This window comes from Phyllobates terribilis, unplaced genomic scaffold (genome assembly GCF_046119375.1).
Source record: "Phyllobates terribilis strain yellow unplaced genomic scaffold, ASM4611937v1 Scaffold_5__5_contigs__length_657084704, whole genome shotgun sequence".
NCBI lineage: Eukaryota > Metazoa > Chordata > Amphibia > Anura > Dendrobatidae > Phyllobates > Phyllobates terribilis.
In genome coordinates, this window is record NW_027362765.1 from 99,822,960 (window position 1) to 99,839,223 (window position 16,264).

General features: G+C 44.7%; 2 non-coding genes and 7 pseudogenes across 2 annotated transcripts; all 9 read left to right on the top strand.

Moving 5' to 3' along the window:
• Nucleotides 1–3,944: 3,944 nt before the first annotated feature.
• Nucleotides 3,945–4,145, top strand: LOC141150588 (U2 spliceosomal RNA; annotated as a pseudogene).
• Nucleotides 4,146–6,687: 2,542 nt separating this feature from the next.
• Nucleotides 6,688–6,865, top strand: LOC141150463 (U2 spliceosomal RNA; annotated as a pseudogene).
• Nucleotides 6,866–7,972: 1,107 nt separating this feature from the next.
• On the top strand, nt 7,973–8,088 carry LOC141151127 (U2 spliceosomal RNA; annotated as a pseudogene).
• A 524-nt stretch (nt 8,089–8,612) lies between these two features.
• On the top strand, nt 8,613–8,797 carry LOC141150222 (U2 spliceosomal RNA). The gene has a single exon (XR_012246480.1). It is a non-coding gene; the product is annotated as a U2 spliceosomal RNA (small nuclear RNA).
• Nucleotides 8,798–9,902: 1,105 nt separating this feature from the next.
• On the top strand, nt 9,903–10,018 carry LOC141151140 (U2 spliceosomal RNA; annotated as a pseudogene).
• Nucleotides 10,019–10,532: 514 nt separating this feature from the next.
• LOC141150375 (U2 spliceosomal RNA) lies at nt 10,533–10,733 on the top strand (annotated as a pseudogene).
• A 1,107-nt stretch (nt 10,734–11,840) lies between these two features.
• Nucleotides 11,841–12,031, top strand: LOC141274062 (U2 spliceosomal RNA). The gene has a single exon (XR_012322356.1). It is a non-coding gene; the product is annotated as a U2 spliceosomal RNA (small nuclear RNA).
• Nucleotides 12,032–13,135: 1,104 nt separating this feature from the next.
• On the top strand, nt 13,136–13,251 carry LOC141151141 (U2 spliceosomal RNA; annotated as a pseudogene).
• A 514-nt stretch (nt 13,252–13,765) lies between these two features.
• Nucleotides 13,766–13,966, top strand: LOC141150316 (U2 spliceosomal RNA; annotated as a pseudogene).
• The last annotated feature ends 2,298 nt before the right edge of the window (nt 13,967–16,264 follow it).

The following is a 16,264-nucleotide window of genomic DNA, read 5'->3' on the forward strand; positions in this document are numbered from 1 at the left end:
CTGCTTGATGTGAGTGGTGAGGGAGAAGTGAGCGGTTCACTCTCCACAACGCCGGTGTTGGCTTTGGAAAGCTCAGAGGCAATTCAAGAAGGTGGTGGTGGCCAGGGTGACTTCACCGGGGCTGTGGTGAGGCCCCCTGATGAGGACTCTGATGTGTCTTCTGCAAAGAAGTTCCGGCCAGATATTTCACCTGCCAGTATTGGGAGCATCAGCCCCTTAAGTGATAGGAGCTATCCCGAGAGCTACAGTGCCTCTCCTAGGAGGTCTTTTTTGGAGGAGGGGGCCAGCATTCTGTGCTTAACATCAGGAATCGAGTTTCAAGACGAGAAAGGTTGACTCTTCGGTGGGGGGTATGTTCTTTTTTACCGAATATGGTTAAAAAATGGGTTCCAACGTGGGCTGTAGTGTACTGTCAGTAAATGTAAGGCTTATAAAATCTAAGCCTAGAAGATTGGCTATACTGGAAGAACTAAAAAATCTTGGAGCAAATATCTACTGTCTGCAAGAGTGCGGAATTGAAGAGTCACCTCCTGAAAAGGACTGGGTATATGGGCATAGCATTTGGTCAGGTTCAATGACAAACAAAAATGATGGTGTGCGGATTTTGTTGGGGAATAGGGATTTAAGTTTTGAAAATTATATAGTGGTGGAGCCAGGTCGTTGTATAATGGCAGTGGTTAAGGGGAGAGGGTGGAGGGTGAAAATTGTTAACGTGTATTGTCCAATTAACAAAGGGGATCGGTTAGCACTATTAGAGAAAATACGTTTATTTTTGCCTGGAAGGATTCCAATATTATTAGTTGGTGATTTCAATTGTGTTTCTGAAGGGGAAATTGATGTCACGGGTAAGGTCCTTAATCAAATTACATCTGATTTTTCTTTTTTAGATGCAGCGGAATTTTTGAGTAAGCCACCACCGGCCACATATAGAGCTGATAGGGGAGGAATAGTGTCCAGGATTGACCGCATGCTGTATACAAATAGAGTTTTGGTGTGTAAATTTTTTAAACAGCATGTTTTTTCTTTCACAGACCATGAATGTTTGTGGGGTATGTTTGAAGGTGATAAAAAAAATGGTGCATGGTGTTGGGGTATGGAAGCTAAATGTTAGGTTGTTAGAGGATGTTAGGGTTATGAGAGACTTCGAAAGTAAGTATGAATGGTGGAGGTCTAGGAAAAATAATTTTGTGGATGTGACTGTATGGTGGGATTGGGTGAAAGTGGAAATTAAGAATTTTTTTAGGAGGTGGGGTTAAAAAAAGCAGCAATTGAAAGAGGCAGATTTAAAGATTTAAATATGAGGATTGAGTGGTTACATAAAATGAGTATGAAAGGAATTGATGTTAGTGATCAACTCAGAGGAGCGAGAGATGAGATGAAGCGTGTTTTGGAAAAGCGTGGGAAGGAAATTATTTTTAGGACGAGAGTTGAGCATTTGGATATGGATGAGAAGTGTACGAGGTACTTTTTTAAAAAAATGTGCAGTAAAAAAGATGAGTTGAATGAGGTTGTAAATGATAATGGTATGACTGTGGTTGGAAGGGAAGTGTTGGATGAGGTACATAGTTTCTATGGTAGTTTATTTGAGTCTAAATGGGTGGATGGGGGTTTGAAAGAGCATGTGTTAGGTATGTTGGAGAGTCAGCTTGAATCAGGGGAACGTGAGTGTTTGAGTGAGGATATTGTTTTTGATGAGGTTAAAAAGGCGGTGGATGGTGCGAAAAAGAATAAAACACCTGGGAAAGATGGGTTGCCTGTGGAGTTTTATGTAAAAGCATGGGATGTGATTGGTGTTGATTTTGTGGAGGTATGTCAATATATGTGGATGAATGGTGTACTTTGTAATTCCATGAAAGAAGGAGTAGTTGTTTTACTATATAAGAAGGGTGAGAAAAAGAATTTGCGTAATTGGAGGCCGATTACATTACTCAATGCAGACTATAAAGTCTTTAGCAAAATTCTGGCTAACCGTATGCGTGGGGTGATTGGAAGTGTGGTTGGTGATGATCAAGTGTGCGCGGTGCCAGGTAGGTGTATGACTGATAACCTCTTGTTGTTGAGGGACGTAATTGGAGATTGTATGTTTAGGAAGGGGAAATGTATGGTTTTTTGTGTGGATTTTGAGAAAGCTTTTGATAGAGTGTCGCATGCGTTTATGTTTGAGGTGTTAGATAGGATGGGTTTTCCTAGTGTTTTTGTGAATGCGATAAGGTGTTTGTATGATGGTGTGGTGAGTGAAGTGTTAGTGAATGGATGTTTGAGTGAGAAGGTGTGCATAAAATCAGGGGTCAGGCAGGGGTGTCCGTTGTCCCCTGTCCTGTTTATAAGTGTGATTGAGCCCCTGTTGTGCATGATTCGGAAAGAGAAAGTGATGAATGGTCTTCTGATCCCAGGGAGTGGTGGAAAGACTGTAAAGGTAATGGGGTATATGGACGATGTTGTTGTGGTGAGTGATAATATGGCTGCTATGAATCGAGCAAGGTTGCTTTTAGATTTTTTTTGTGGTGCATCTGGTTTTAGGGTGAATTGGGGGAAGTGTGGCTTTAAGTGTTTCGGGGATTCGAGTGTTACAATGGATGGTGTGATATGTGAAGAAGGTGCTATTAAGGTTTTGGGGGTGTGGTTTAACAAAGATCTGAAAGGGAATGAGAGTTGGGATGAATGCGGTAAGAGGATTGAACAGAAGTTAAATTTTTGGAGGTTGCGGGACTTGACATTGTCAGGCAAAGTCCTTATTATTAAGTCAGTGATTCTTCCTATGTTACTTTTTGTGTCAGTGGTTTTTCCAGCCCCTTATAGGGGTTTTAGGCGGATTGAGAAGCTAATTTTTACATTTTATTGGGGAAGTAAGATGGAAAAACTTAAAAGGGAATATTTGTGTAAGTTACGTGAACATGGGGGAATGGATTTCCCAAATTTTGAAATTTGTCTTGGTTTAAATTATATTAAAACAGTGGTTGTTCTGTTAGGTAGGGATAACAAGATGGCTTTTATGATTAAATATATGGCTGGATGGATGTTGTTTGCGTTGAAATGGATGAGAAGGGATGCAAGAGTGCCTGTTTCGTTTAAATGTCCAGTGTGGTATGAGTTTGTTGAAAAATTTGTTGTCAAGCATGATTTGTTGGATGTTCCTATGGGTGATTTCAAAGTGATAAGGAATGTAAGGAGAAGGATGCGTGTTAGAGAGTTTGAATGTAACATTAGGGGCTTGAGATCGAGTGAAGCGTTGTGTGTATGGAGGAACCTGAGTATAAAAGGAATATCGAATAGGCAGCGTGATATCGTATGGATGAGTTTGCATGAGATTTTGCCTGTGAGAGAGGTACAGAAGAGGAGGGATCTGATTAGAACAGAGGTATGTCCGAGGGATGGATGTGGGGCGAGTGAAACTGTTATGCATTTGGTTTGGAATTGTGATTATGCTCAGAGTGTTTGGAAGGGAGTGGGTGGTTTATGCAAGGAACTAGCGGGCGTGAATTTTATAAATTGGAGAGTGGTAATGTTTGGGATGGGTGCAAGTAGCCTGGTGAAAGAGAGATTGTTGTGGTTGATAATGGCATGTGTAATAGAAAGTCTGTGGGACGTTAGGAATTTGTGTTTATTTAAAAGGAAAATAATCTCAGTTAATAATTGTGTTAGGATGGTTTTGTCAAGGTTATACATAGTTTATTTATGGGATAGCCGTGGCGGTGGTGGCTCTGATTCAGAAGGTTTTTGGAAAGTCAAAAAATGGAGGTCACTGGTAAAGTACCAGTAAGTCCTTGTTTATGTGTTGTGATCTGTCATTTTTTATGATAATGGTATGTTTTATAGTTTTTGTCCATTCAAAAGGTATTACAACTGTTTCAGTATAAAGTTATAAATATGAAATAAAGAAAGTACCATTATGATGTAAGACTGGGCAACGTAGTATGAGTTTTTATACTATTGATTGCTGCTTGAAAAATTTTACTGAATGGTATAAAAAAAAAAAAAAAAAAAAAAAAAAATCTGTTCTTATCAGTTTAATATCTGATACGTCCCCTATCTGGGGACCATATATTAAATGGATTTTTAGAACAGGGAGATGGAAAAAGAGCTTGCTCTGTCCACTCCACGCATTGACCTGGTATTGCAGTATCTCCAGGACCGGTGCACCCCTTCTTTAATGCAGTTTCTAAAATCACAAAGAATTGAATTCAATGTTTTTTGTTCATTTTGCTTGTTTGTCGGATTTTGGGATGGACTCTTTGGCTTTGCTTTTCTTCTCCTCATTGGATTTTTCATGTTCAAAGTTGCAGAAGCCAGATGACAAGCTCATTTTGGTTCAACTTCAGCAACTGTGCATTGCATTGCCATGTAATGTAATGCAATGCTATCTATCTAGCTCTCCCTCTTTACTTCCTTTTGGATAAACAGACATATTAGGCAAGCATTTTGGAGCTTTCACCTAAATAACTACAGGTGGTGAGATAAGCTGCACAATATAATTGACCTTTCAGTATATTGTTGCACACACACCATCTATTTAGCAAATGCCCTTGTTATCAACAGCAGCCTTTTATACTCACCTGAGCTAACAGGTATGTGCGCTGGTTACTCTGCTGCGCTTAAAATTTCTTTTTTGGTTTGCTACAATGCCTTTTCTGAAACGTTGTCTCCCTCTGCTGGAACACTGACATCTTTCATTTAATGCCTGCAGACTATAAAAGAGAACCCAACCCATAAAGTTTGGTTGATTAGTCTGTGGCATTCTGTTAAACTGTTGCTTATGGCGGTCTCTGTGAGCTTCTCAGTGACATTCAGCCAGCCAAGTATCCTGCCTGCAGTAGATGGAATGTGGCAATGGAACGCTGGCTGCGCGTGTCATAATAGGCTCTGAGCCTTAATATACCTGCGCACAGCAGCAGCCACCTTCAGTCTGCTGCTGGACAGCCAGCAGCAGCAGGAGAGGTAAGTAATCAGCAGCCCTCCTGCTAAGGGTAGACAGCTGCTCGTTCCACCCCACCCCCCGCCTTAATTGGTTCTCCTCCCTTCCAACGGTGTTGAGGCGGGTGGGAACAGCAGGGGGTGAGGGTGCTGTGTTTAAAGAGGTGGAGTTATGCAGATCTAAAACGCGTGGATTGCAGCAGCAGCAAGCCGAAAAGTGCAGGCATGTAAGGGATCTAGAGGTTGACAACATGTCTTCTTAACGGGAGTCCAGGAGCCCATCTCCACAAATGGACCTTTCAGGATCCTTGGGTGGCACCGTAGTTGGAAACCAATTCTGGTTATCGCTTCTCGGCCTTTTGGCTAAGATCAAGTGTAGTGATCTAGTGGTTGCTGCCTTGGTCTTGGCTGAGAGGTGCTCGGGGTACCCGGCTCCTTGGCCTGGGGGGATCGCTCTGTCTTTCAGCAGGGCTTCACCCCCCTGCTGCTATTAGGGAGTTGGATTAGTCCCCGGGCAACGAGAGGCGATCACCTTGCCACTACTTTCGTAGGGGGCGGCTGTCCCAACACTTAGCTGTTGGGACAACAGGATTTCGTGTGGACAGACGGAACTTTTGGAGAAAATGGAGTTTTGGAAGAAGAAGAACTGTTTGAGAATTTTTCTGGAGGATAATGCAAAGAGGAAAATACTGGGAGAAGAAGAGGTACTGTGCTTTTTGGAAACGCATGGATTATGCAAATCGGACATATTATGTATGCAGGAAAATAGAAACAGAAATGTTTTTGATGTGACTTTAAGAGATGAAGAGAAATGTTTTCAGTTCTTTCGCTTATGGCAAGAAGGTCGGAGCATACAGAAGAGTGAATTTGGAGTTTATTTTTCGGTGGTTGGGAAACCGAAGAGCCTTATTGTGTACATGGACGATCCGTTCGTTGGACAAGAGGAAGTTTTAGGGTATCTGAAATTAAGAACTGTGATGGTTGTGTTTCAAAAAGAGTATATGAATCGAATCGGAGTATGGAATGGTAAGAGAAGATTTTTGTTGTGGATGAAACAAGACGAAGAATTTTCGGTTGGAAAGCTGTTTATAGAAGGGAAAGCAGGCTTTCGTTACTGGGAAACTGGTGGCAAAGGAGGGAAAGTTACGATGGAAAAGCAGGAAGACTTTGTGGCATGTGTGAGATCTGACGAGAAAAGAGATAAGGTGGAAAGGTATAAAGAGAAACTGAGCTTTTTTATGGAAGAAGATATGAAGAAGGTGAGGAAGGCAAGTGACAATGGTAGAGGAAAATCGGAGAAAATGGAGAAGGTAAAGGAAAAAGAAGAAGAGCAGATTCTTGACTGGAATTTGGAGTTAGATGATTTAAATGAGGAAATGAGGGAAGAAATGGAGGTGGAAATAAAGAATTTTTGGTTGCCTGAGAAGAAGGTTACTTTGTTTGAAGGAAGGAAAGTAAAAGAGAAGTTCTGATGTTGGAAATATGTGCAACAATTATGTTTTATACGTATTATGCAATAGTTAGGAATTGCAGGTTATTTTTGTTAAAAAGCAAGGTTAGTGTTAGGACTTGAATGTAATTGGGATTATGGCCTACGATAATGAGTTTAGATATTTTATATGAGTGAGATGTTGTCGCTTATAATTGGATGTATTTCAGTGTGAAGCATTTATCATTTTTGAAATTAAAAAAGAGGAGAAAACCATGATGATGAATAGTTTTTGGCAATTATTCAAAGAATAATATTCGGTTTTGCTATATAAAAACTAAACCTGAATGGTTTTAAAATAAAAAAAAAAAATCTGTTCTTATCAGTTTAATATCTGATACGTCCCCTATCTGGGGACCATATATTAAATGGATTTTTAGAACAGGGAGATGGAAAAAGAGCTTGCTCTGTCCACTCCACGCATTGACCTGGTATTGCAGTATCTCCAGGACCGGTGCACCCCTTCTTTAATGCAGTTTCTAAAATCAGAAAGAATTGAATTCAATGTTTTTTGTTCATTTTGCTTGTTTGTCGGATTTTGGGATGGACTCTGGCTTTGCTTTTCTTCTCCTCATTGGATTTTTCATGTTCAAAGTTGCAGAAGCCAGATGACAAGCTCATTTTGGTTCAACTTCAGCAACTGTGCATTGCATTGCCATGTAATGTAATGCAATGCTATCTATCTAGCTCTCCCTCTTTACTTCCTTTTGGATAAACAGACATATTAGGCAAGCATTTTGGAGCTTTCACCTAAATAACTACAGGTGGTGAGATAAGTTGCACAATATAATTGACCTTTCAGTATATTGTTGCACACACACCATCTATTTAGCAAATGCCCTTGTTATCAACAGCAGCCTTTTAAACTCACCTGAGCTAACAGGTATGTGCGCTGGTTACTCTGCTGCGCTTAAAATTTCTTTTTTGGTTTGCTACAATGCCTTTTCTGAAACGTTGTCTCCCTCTGCTGGAACACTGATTTCTTTCATTTAATGCCTGCAGACTATAAAAGAGAACCCAACCCAAAAAGTTTGGTTGATTAGTCTGTGGCATTCTGTTAAACTGTTGCTTATGGCGGTCTCTGTGAGCTTCTCAGTGACATTCAGCCAGCCAGGTATCCTGCCTGCAGTAGATGGAATGTGGCAATGGAACGCTGGCTGCGCGTGTCATAATAGGCTCTGAGCTTTTATATACCTGCGCACAGCAGCAGCCACCTTCAGTCTGCTGCTGGACAGCCAGCAGCAGCAGGAGAGGTAAGTAATCAGCAGCCCTCCTGCTAAGGGTAGACAGCTGCTCGTTCCACCCCACCCCCCGCCTTAATTGGTTCTCCTCCCTTCCAACGGTGTTGAGGCGGGTGGGAACAGCAGGGGGTGAGGGTGCTGTGTTTAAAGAGGTGGAGTTATGCAGATCTAAAACGCGTGGATTGCAGCAGCAGCAAGTCGAAAAGTGCAGGCATGTAAGGGATCTAGAGGTTGACAACATGTCTTCTTAACGGGAGTCCAGGAGCTCATCTCCACAAATGGACTTTTCAGGATCCTTGGGTGGCTCCGTAGTTTGAAACCAATTCTGGTTATCGCTTCTCGGCCTTTTGGCTAAGATCAAGTGTAGTATCTTTTGAAAAGGCAGTTTTGTCCTTGGGCTGCCCTAGTAAATTGATGCATATTACACACTGGTTTGGTGCACTTGTTAGTACGCCAGGTGGCTCATAGAGTTATCTGATGGAAAACATGGCCCTCCAGGATCGAAGTCACTATGCTGGGTAAGTGTGAGGGCTTTGGAGCAATGTGCCCCAGGAGTAGGCGCCCTGGTGGGAGTCCAAGCTTACTGGGACTGGGAACCCCAGAAAGACTTGGCTTCGTAGCACGCCGCACCTTTGCCAATCATACTTTCTGAGCAACCCCCCCTATTCCTGGCCTCCGGGCTAGGAAGGGGAATTTTTATAAACCCGGTCGGAGGTCCGGTCAGCTTTGGGCTGAGAAACCAACACAGGCTCCAGCTCCACTAGGGTGGCAGCCTAGATGGAAGCTGGGAGCACGAAAACGGCTCTTCTCCGGCTTCGGCTAGGGAGAGCATCGGAGATCCCTGACCCTCGCTGTGGCCTTCTGGCTCGGAGGGATGGGGATGGTTTATTGGGGACCCTCTCCTCCGGGAAGGGTCCACATGAATCCTCGCCTCGTGCGCTGTTTTGGTGTGACTTCGGTCACATTTTTCAGTGCCTTGGATGCAGCTTCAATCAAAAAAAAATCTGTTCTTATCAGTTTAATATCTGATACGTCCCCTATCTGGGGACTATATATTAAATGGATTTTTAGAACAGGGAGATGGAAAAAGAGCTTGCTCTGTCCACTCCACGCATTGACCTGGTATTGCAGTATCTCCAGGACCGGTGCACCCCTTCTTTAATGCAGTTTCTAAAATCAGAAAGAATTGAATTCAATGTCTTTTGTTCATTTTGCTTGTTTGTCGGATTTTGGGATGGACTCTTTGGCTTTGCTTTTCTTCTCCTCATTGGATTTTTCATGTTCAAAGTTGCAGAAGCCAGATGACAAGCTCATTTTGGTTCAACTTCAGCAACTGTGCATTGCATTGCCATGTAATGTAATGCAATGCTATCTATCTAGCTCTCCCTCTTTACTTCCTTTTGGATAAACAGACATATTAGGCAAGCATTTTGGAGCTTTCACCTAAATAACTACAGGTGGTGAGATAAGCTGCACAATATAATTGACCTTTCAGTATATTGTTGCACACACACCATCTATTTAGCAAATGCCCTTGTTATCAACAGCAGCCTTTTAAACTCACCTGAGCTAACAGGTATGTGCGCTGGTTACTCTGCTGCGCTTAAAATTTCTTTTTTGGTTTGCTACAATGCCTTTTCTGAAACGTTGTCTCCCTCTGCTGGAACACTGACTTCTTTCATTTAATGCCTGCAGACTATAAAAGAGAACCCAACCCAAAAAGTTTGGTTGATTAGTCTGTGGCATTCTGTTAAACTGTTGCTTATGGCGGTCTCTGTGAGCTTCTCAGTGACATTCAGCCAGCCAGGTATCCTGCCAGCAGTAGATGGAATGTGGCAATGGAACGCTGGCTGCGCGTGTCATAATAGGCTCTGAGCCTTTATATACCTGCGCACAGCAGCAGCCACCTTCAGTCTGCTGCTGGACAGCCAGCAGCAGCAGGAAAGGTAAGTAATCAGCAGCCCTTCTGCTAAGGGTAGACAGCTGCTCGTTCCACCCCCCCGCCTTAATTGGTTCTCCTCCCTTCCAACGGTGTTGAGGCGGGTGGGAACAGCAGGGGGTGAGGGTGCTGTGTTTAAAGAGGTGGAGTTATGCAGATCTAAAACGCGTGGATTGCAGCAGCAGCAAGCCGAAAAGTGCAGGCATGTAAGGGATCTAGAGGTTGACAACATGTCTTCTTAACGGGAGTCCAGGAGCCCATCTCCACAAATGGACCTTTCAGGATCCTTGGGTGGCACCGTAGTTGGAAACCAATTCTGGTTATCGCTTCTCGGCCTTTTGGCTAAGATCAAGTGTAGTATCTTTTGAAAAGGCAGTTTTGTCCTTGGGTTGCCCTAGTAAATTGATGCATATTACACACTGGTTTGGTGCACTTGTTAGTACGCCAGGTGGCTCATAGAGTTATCTGATGGAAAACATGGCCCTCCAGGATCGAAGTCACTAGGCTGGGTAAGTGTGAGGGCTTTGGAGCAATGTGCCCCAGGAATAGGCGCCCTGGTGGGAGTCCAAGCTTACTGGGACTGGGAACCCCAGAAAGACTTGGCTTCGTAGCACGCCGCACCTTTGCCAATCATACTTTCTGAGCAACCCCCCCTATTCCTGGACTCCGGGCTAGGAAGGGGAATTTTTATAAACCCGGTCGGAGGTCCGGTCAGCTTTGGGCTGAGAAACCAACACAGGCTCCAGCTCCACTAGGGTGGCAGCCTAGATGGTAGCTGGGAGCACGAAAACGGCTCTTCTCCGGCTTCGGCTAGGGAGAGCATCGGAGATCCCTGACCCTCGCTGTGGCCTTCTGGCTCGGAGGGATGGGGATGGTTTATTGGGGACCCTCTCCTCCGGGAAGGGTCCACATGAATCCTCGCCTCGTGCGCTGTTTTGGTGTGACTTCGGTCACATTTTTCAGTGCCTTGGATGCAGCTTCAATCAAAAAATCAAAAAAATCTGTTCTTATCAGTTTAATATCTGATACGTCCCCTATCTGGGGACCATATATTAAATGGATTTTTAGAACAGGGAGATGGAAAAAGAGCTTGCTCTGTCCATTCCACGCATTGACCTGGTATTGCAGTATCTCCAGGACCGGTGCACCCCTTCTTTAATGCAGTTTCTAAAATCAGAAAGAATTGAATTCAATGTTTTTTGTTCATTTTGCTTGTTTGTCTGATTTTGGGATGGACTCTGGCTTTGCTTTTCTTCTCCTCATTGGATTTTTCATGTTCAAAGTTGCAGAAGCCAGATGACAAGCTCATTTTGGTTCAACTTCAGCAACTGTGCATTGCATTGCCATGTAATGTAATGCAATGCTATCTATCTAGCTCTCCCTCTTTACTTCCTTTTGGATAAACAGACATATTAGGCAAGCATTTTGGAGCTTTCACCTAAATAACTACAGGTGGTGAGATAAGTTGCACAATATAATTGACCTTTCAGTATATTGTTGCACACACACCATCTATTTAGCAAATGCCCTTGTTATCAACAGCAGCCTTTTAAACTCACCTGAGCTAACAGGTATGTGCGCTGGTTACTCTGCTGCGCTTAAAATTTCTTTTTTGGTTTGCTACAATGCCTTTTCTGAAACGTTGTCTCCCTCTGCTGGAACACTGATTTCTTTCATTTAATGCCTGCAGACTATAAAAGAGAACCCAACCCAAAAAGTTTGGTTGATTAGTCTGTGGCATTCTGTTAAACTGTTGCTCATGGCGGTCTCTGTGAGCTTCTCAGTGACATTCAGCCAGCCAGGTATCCTGCCTGCAGTAGATGGAATGTGGCAATGGAACGCTGGCTGCGCGTGTCATAATAGGCTCTGAGCCTTTATATACCTGCGCACAGCAGCAGCCACCTTCAGTCTGCTGCTGGACAGCCAGCAGCAGCAGGAGAGGTAAGTAAACAGCAGCAGTCCTGCTAAGGGTAGACAGCTGCTCGTTCCACCCCACCCCCCGCCTTAATTGGTTCTCCTCCCTTCCAACGGTGTTGAGGCGGGTGGGAACAGCAGGGGGTGAGGGTGCTGTGTTTAAAGAGGTGGAGTTATGCAGATCTAAAACGCGTGGATTGCAGCAGCAGCAAGTCGAAAAGTGCAGGCATGTAAGGGATCTAGAGGTTGACAACATGTCTTCTTAACGGGAGTCCAGGAGCCCATCTCCACAAATGGACCTTTCAGGATCCTTGGGTGGCACCGTAGTTGGAAACCAATTCTGGTTATCGCTTCTCGGCCTTTTGGCTAAGATCAAGTGTAGTATCTGTTCTTATCAGTTTAATATCTGATACGTCCCCTATCTGGGGACTATATATTAAATGGATTTTTAGAACAGGGAGATGGAAAAAGAGCTTGCTCTGTCCACTCCATGCATTGACCTGGTATTGCAGTATCTCCAGGACCGGTGCACCCCTTCTTTAATGCAGTTTCTAAAATCAGAAAGAATTGAATTCAATGTCTTTTGTTCATTTTGCTTGTTTGTCGGATTTTGGGATGGACTCTTTGGCTTTGCTTTTCTTCTCCTCATTGGATTTTTCATGTTCAAAGTTGCAGAAGCCAGATGACAAGCTCATTTTGGTTCAACTTCAGCAACTGTGCATTGCATTGCCATGTAATGAAATGCAATGCTATCTATCTAGCTCTCCCTCTTTACTTCCTTTTGGATAAACAGACATATTAGGCAAGCATTTTGGAGCTTTCACCTAAATAACTACAGGTGGTGAGATAAGCTGCACAATATAATTGACCTTTCAGTATATTGTTGCACACACACCATCTATTTAGCAAATGCCCTTGTTATCAACAGCAGCCTTTTAAACTCACCTGAGCTAACAGGTATGTGCGCTGGTTACTCTGCTGCGCTTAAAATTTCTTTTTTGGTTTGCTACAATGCCTTTTCTGAAACGTTGTCTCCCTCTGCTGGAACACTGACTTCTTTCATTTAATGCCTGCAGACTATAAAAGAGAACCCAACCCAAAAAGTTTGGTTGATTAGTCTGTGGCATTCTGTTAAACTGTTGCTTATGGCGGTCTCTGTGAGCTTCTCAGTGACATTCAGCCAGCCAGGTATCCTGCCTGCAGTAGATGGAATGTGGCAATGGAACGCTGGCTGCGCGTGTCATAATAGGCTCTGAGCCTTTATATACCTGCGCACAGCAGCAGCCACCTTCAGTCTGCTGCTGGACAGCCAGCAGCAGCAGGAAAGGTAAGTAATCAGCAGCCCTTCTGCTAAGGGTAGACAGCTGCTCGTTCCACCCCCCCGCCTTAATTGGTTCTCCTCCCTTCCAACGGTGTTGAGGCGGGTGGGAACAGCAGGGGTGAGGGTGCTGTGTTTAAAGAGGTGGAGTTATGCAGATCTAAAACGCGTGGATTGCAGCAGCAGCAAGCCGAAAAGTGCAGGCATGTAAGGGATCTAGAGGTTGACAACATGTCTTCTTAACGGGAGTCCAGGAGCCCATCTCCACAAATGGACCTTTCAGGATCCTTGGGTGGCACCGTAGTTGGAAACCAATTCTGGTTATCGCTTCTCGGCCTTTTGGCTAAGATCAAGTGTAGTATCTTTTGAAAAGGCAGTTTTGTCCTTGGGTTGCCCTAGTAAATTGATGCATATTACACACTGGTTTGGTGCACTTGTTAGTACGCCAGGTGGCTCATAGAGTTATCTGATGGAAAACATGGCCCTCCAGGATCGAAGTCACTAGGCTGGGTAAGTGTGAGGGCTTTGGAGCAATGTGCCCCAGGAGTAGGCGCCCTGGTGGGAGTCCAAGCTTACTGGGACTGGGAACCCCAGAAAGACTTGGCTTCGTAGCACGCCGCACCTTTGCCAATCATACTTTCTGAGCAACCCCCCCTATTCCTGGCCTCCGGGCTAGGAAGGGGAATTTTTATAAACCCGGTCGGAGGTCCGGTCAGCTTTGGGCTGAGAAACCAACACAGGCTCCAGCTCCACTAGGGTGGCAGCCTAGATGGTAGCTGGGAGCACGAAAACGGCTCTTCTCCGGCTTCGGCTAGGGAGAGCATCGGAGATCCCTGACCCTCGCTGTGGCCTTCTGGCTCGGAGGGATGGGGATGGTTTATTGGGGACCCTCTCCTCCGGGAAGGGTCCACATGAATCCTCGCCTCGTGCGCTGTTTTGGTGTGACTTCGGTCACATTTTTCAGTGCCTTGGATGCAGCTTCAATCAAAAAATCAAAAAAATCTGTTCTTATCAGTTTAATATCTGATACGTCCCCTATCTGGGGACCATATATTAAATGGATTTTTAGAACAGGGAGATGGAAAAAGAGCTTGCTCTGTCCACTCCACGCATTGACCTGGTATTGCAGTATCTCCAGGACCGGTGCACCCCTTCTTTAATGCAGTTTCTAAAATCAGAAAGAATTGAATTCAATGTTTTTTGTTCATTTTGCTTGTTTGTCGGATTTTGGGATGGACTCTTTGGCTTTGCTTTTCTTCTCCTCATTGGATTTTTCATGTTCAAAGTTGCAGAAGCCAGATGACAAGCTCATTTTGGTTCAACTTCAGCAACTGTGCATTGCATTGCCATGTAATGAAATGCAATGCTATCTATCTAGCTCTCCCTCTTTACTTCCTTTTGGATAAACAGACATATTAGGCAAGCATTTTGGAGCTTTCACCTAAATAACTACAGGTGGTGAGATAAGCTGCACAATATAATTGACCTTTCAGTATATTGTTGCACACACACCATCTATTTAGCAAATGCCCTTGTTATCAACAGCAGCCTTTTAAACTCACCTGAGCTAACAGGTATGTGCGCTGGTTACTCTGCTGCGCTTAAAATTTCTTTTTTGGTTTGCTACAATGCCTTTTCTGAAACGTTGTCTCCCTCTGCTGGAACACTGACTTCTTTCATTTAATGCCTGCAGACTATAAAAGAGAACCCAACCCAAAAAGTTTGGTTGATTAGTCTGTGGCATTCTGTTAAACTGTTGCTTATGGCGGTCTCTGTGAGCTTCTCAGTGACATTCAGCCAGCCAGGTATCCTGCCTGCAGTAGATGGAATGTGGCAATGGAACGCTGGCTGCATGTGTCATAATAGGCTCTGAGCCTTTATATACCTGCGAACAGCAGCAGCCACCTTCAGTCTGCTGCTGGACAGCCAGCAGCAGCAGGAAAGGTAAGTAATCAGCAGCCCTTCTGCTAAGGTTAGACAGCTGCTCGTTCCACCCCCCCGCCTTAATTGGTTCTCCTTCCTTCCAACGGTGTTGAGGCGGGTGGGAACAGCAGGGGGTGAGGGTGCTGTGTTTAAAGAGGTGGAGTTATGCAGATCTAAAACGCGTGGATTGCAGCAGCAGCAAGCCGAAAAGTGCAGGCATGTAAGGGATCTAGAGGTTGACAACATGTCTTCTTAACGGGAGTCCAGGAGCCCATCTCCATAAATGGACCTTTCAGGATCCTTGGGTGGCACCGTAGTTGGAAACCAATTCTGGTTATCGCTTCTCGGCCTTTTGGCTAAGATCTTGTATCTGGTCAGAAGGATCCTATAGTGTCTCCCCCTCGGCCTTGCAGCATCGCCACTTAGGTGGCTTAAGCTGCCTGCTGCTATTGGGGGGGTCCAGAGGAAACGAGAGGTGATAATGGGCGTCAAGATTCGCTATGCCGGGACCGATGATATTCGGGTCAAAAATGCTTTTCGCATTGATATTGAGGAGTCGAGGAGAAATTTCTTTAACCTGCGGTTCTTGGTGGAAGTCGTCATCTTCAAGATTTTGAATGTTGGTCGTGGAGACATCATTTGCCTACAGGAGTTCCCAAAGAATGGCCGGTACGTTTTGGTCCTTGATCGTATGGCAGCTTGCCAGAACCTTTTCAAGACTCTAAAGGATCAGCAAGCCTTGGATCATCCGGCTCTTGATGGGCTTACATTCACGGTATTGTATACTAAGGGGGAAGTGCCAGTTGTTGTGTTTATGCACAACCCCCTTGTGGATGTGGAGGACATTACTAGATTCCTGAACCGTCATTGAAGCTATGTGTCCTACTCACACAAGGTGAGGAATGAGGTGGGCTTGTGGACTGGCAAACACAAGTTTTTTGTACGGTTCCAGGAGGACCCCCAGGGACCTGGGGGTATCCACTACCCTCCCATCAGTTTTGCCATCGGGAGGGATAGAGGGTATATGTATTTTCCCGGTGCTCCACGTTTTTGCAGGAAGTGCAAATCCTTTGGACACTACCAAGAGGACTGCACGGTGGAGAAGTTTTGTGGGAAATGCAATAGAGAGGGTCATCTGGCAATGGAGTGTACTAACTCCATGGTCTGTAATGCATGTGGCGAGGAGGGACACGCTTTCAACGACTGTCCCCATCGTTCCAGGTCATATGCAGAGGCCGTGTCCCCACGTCCTAGTACTGCCGCCACTATTGGTGAGGCGATCGAGGCAGTAAGGGACTTCATGGAAGAGATGGAGGAAGCACCTGATCCTGCTGGTGGAAGCGCTGTTGAGATGGAGCCTGCAGATATGTCAATTCTGCTTGATGTGAGTGGTGAGGGAGAAGTGAGCGGTTCACTCTCCACAACGCCGGTGTTGGCTTTGGAAAGCTCAGAGGCAATTCAAGAAGGTGGTGGTGGCCAGGATGACTTCACCGGGGCTGTGGTGAGGCCCCCTGATGAGGACTCTGATG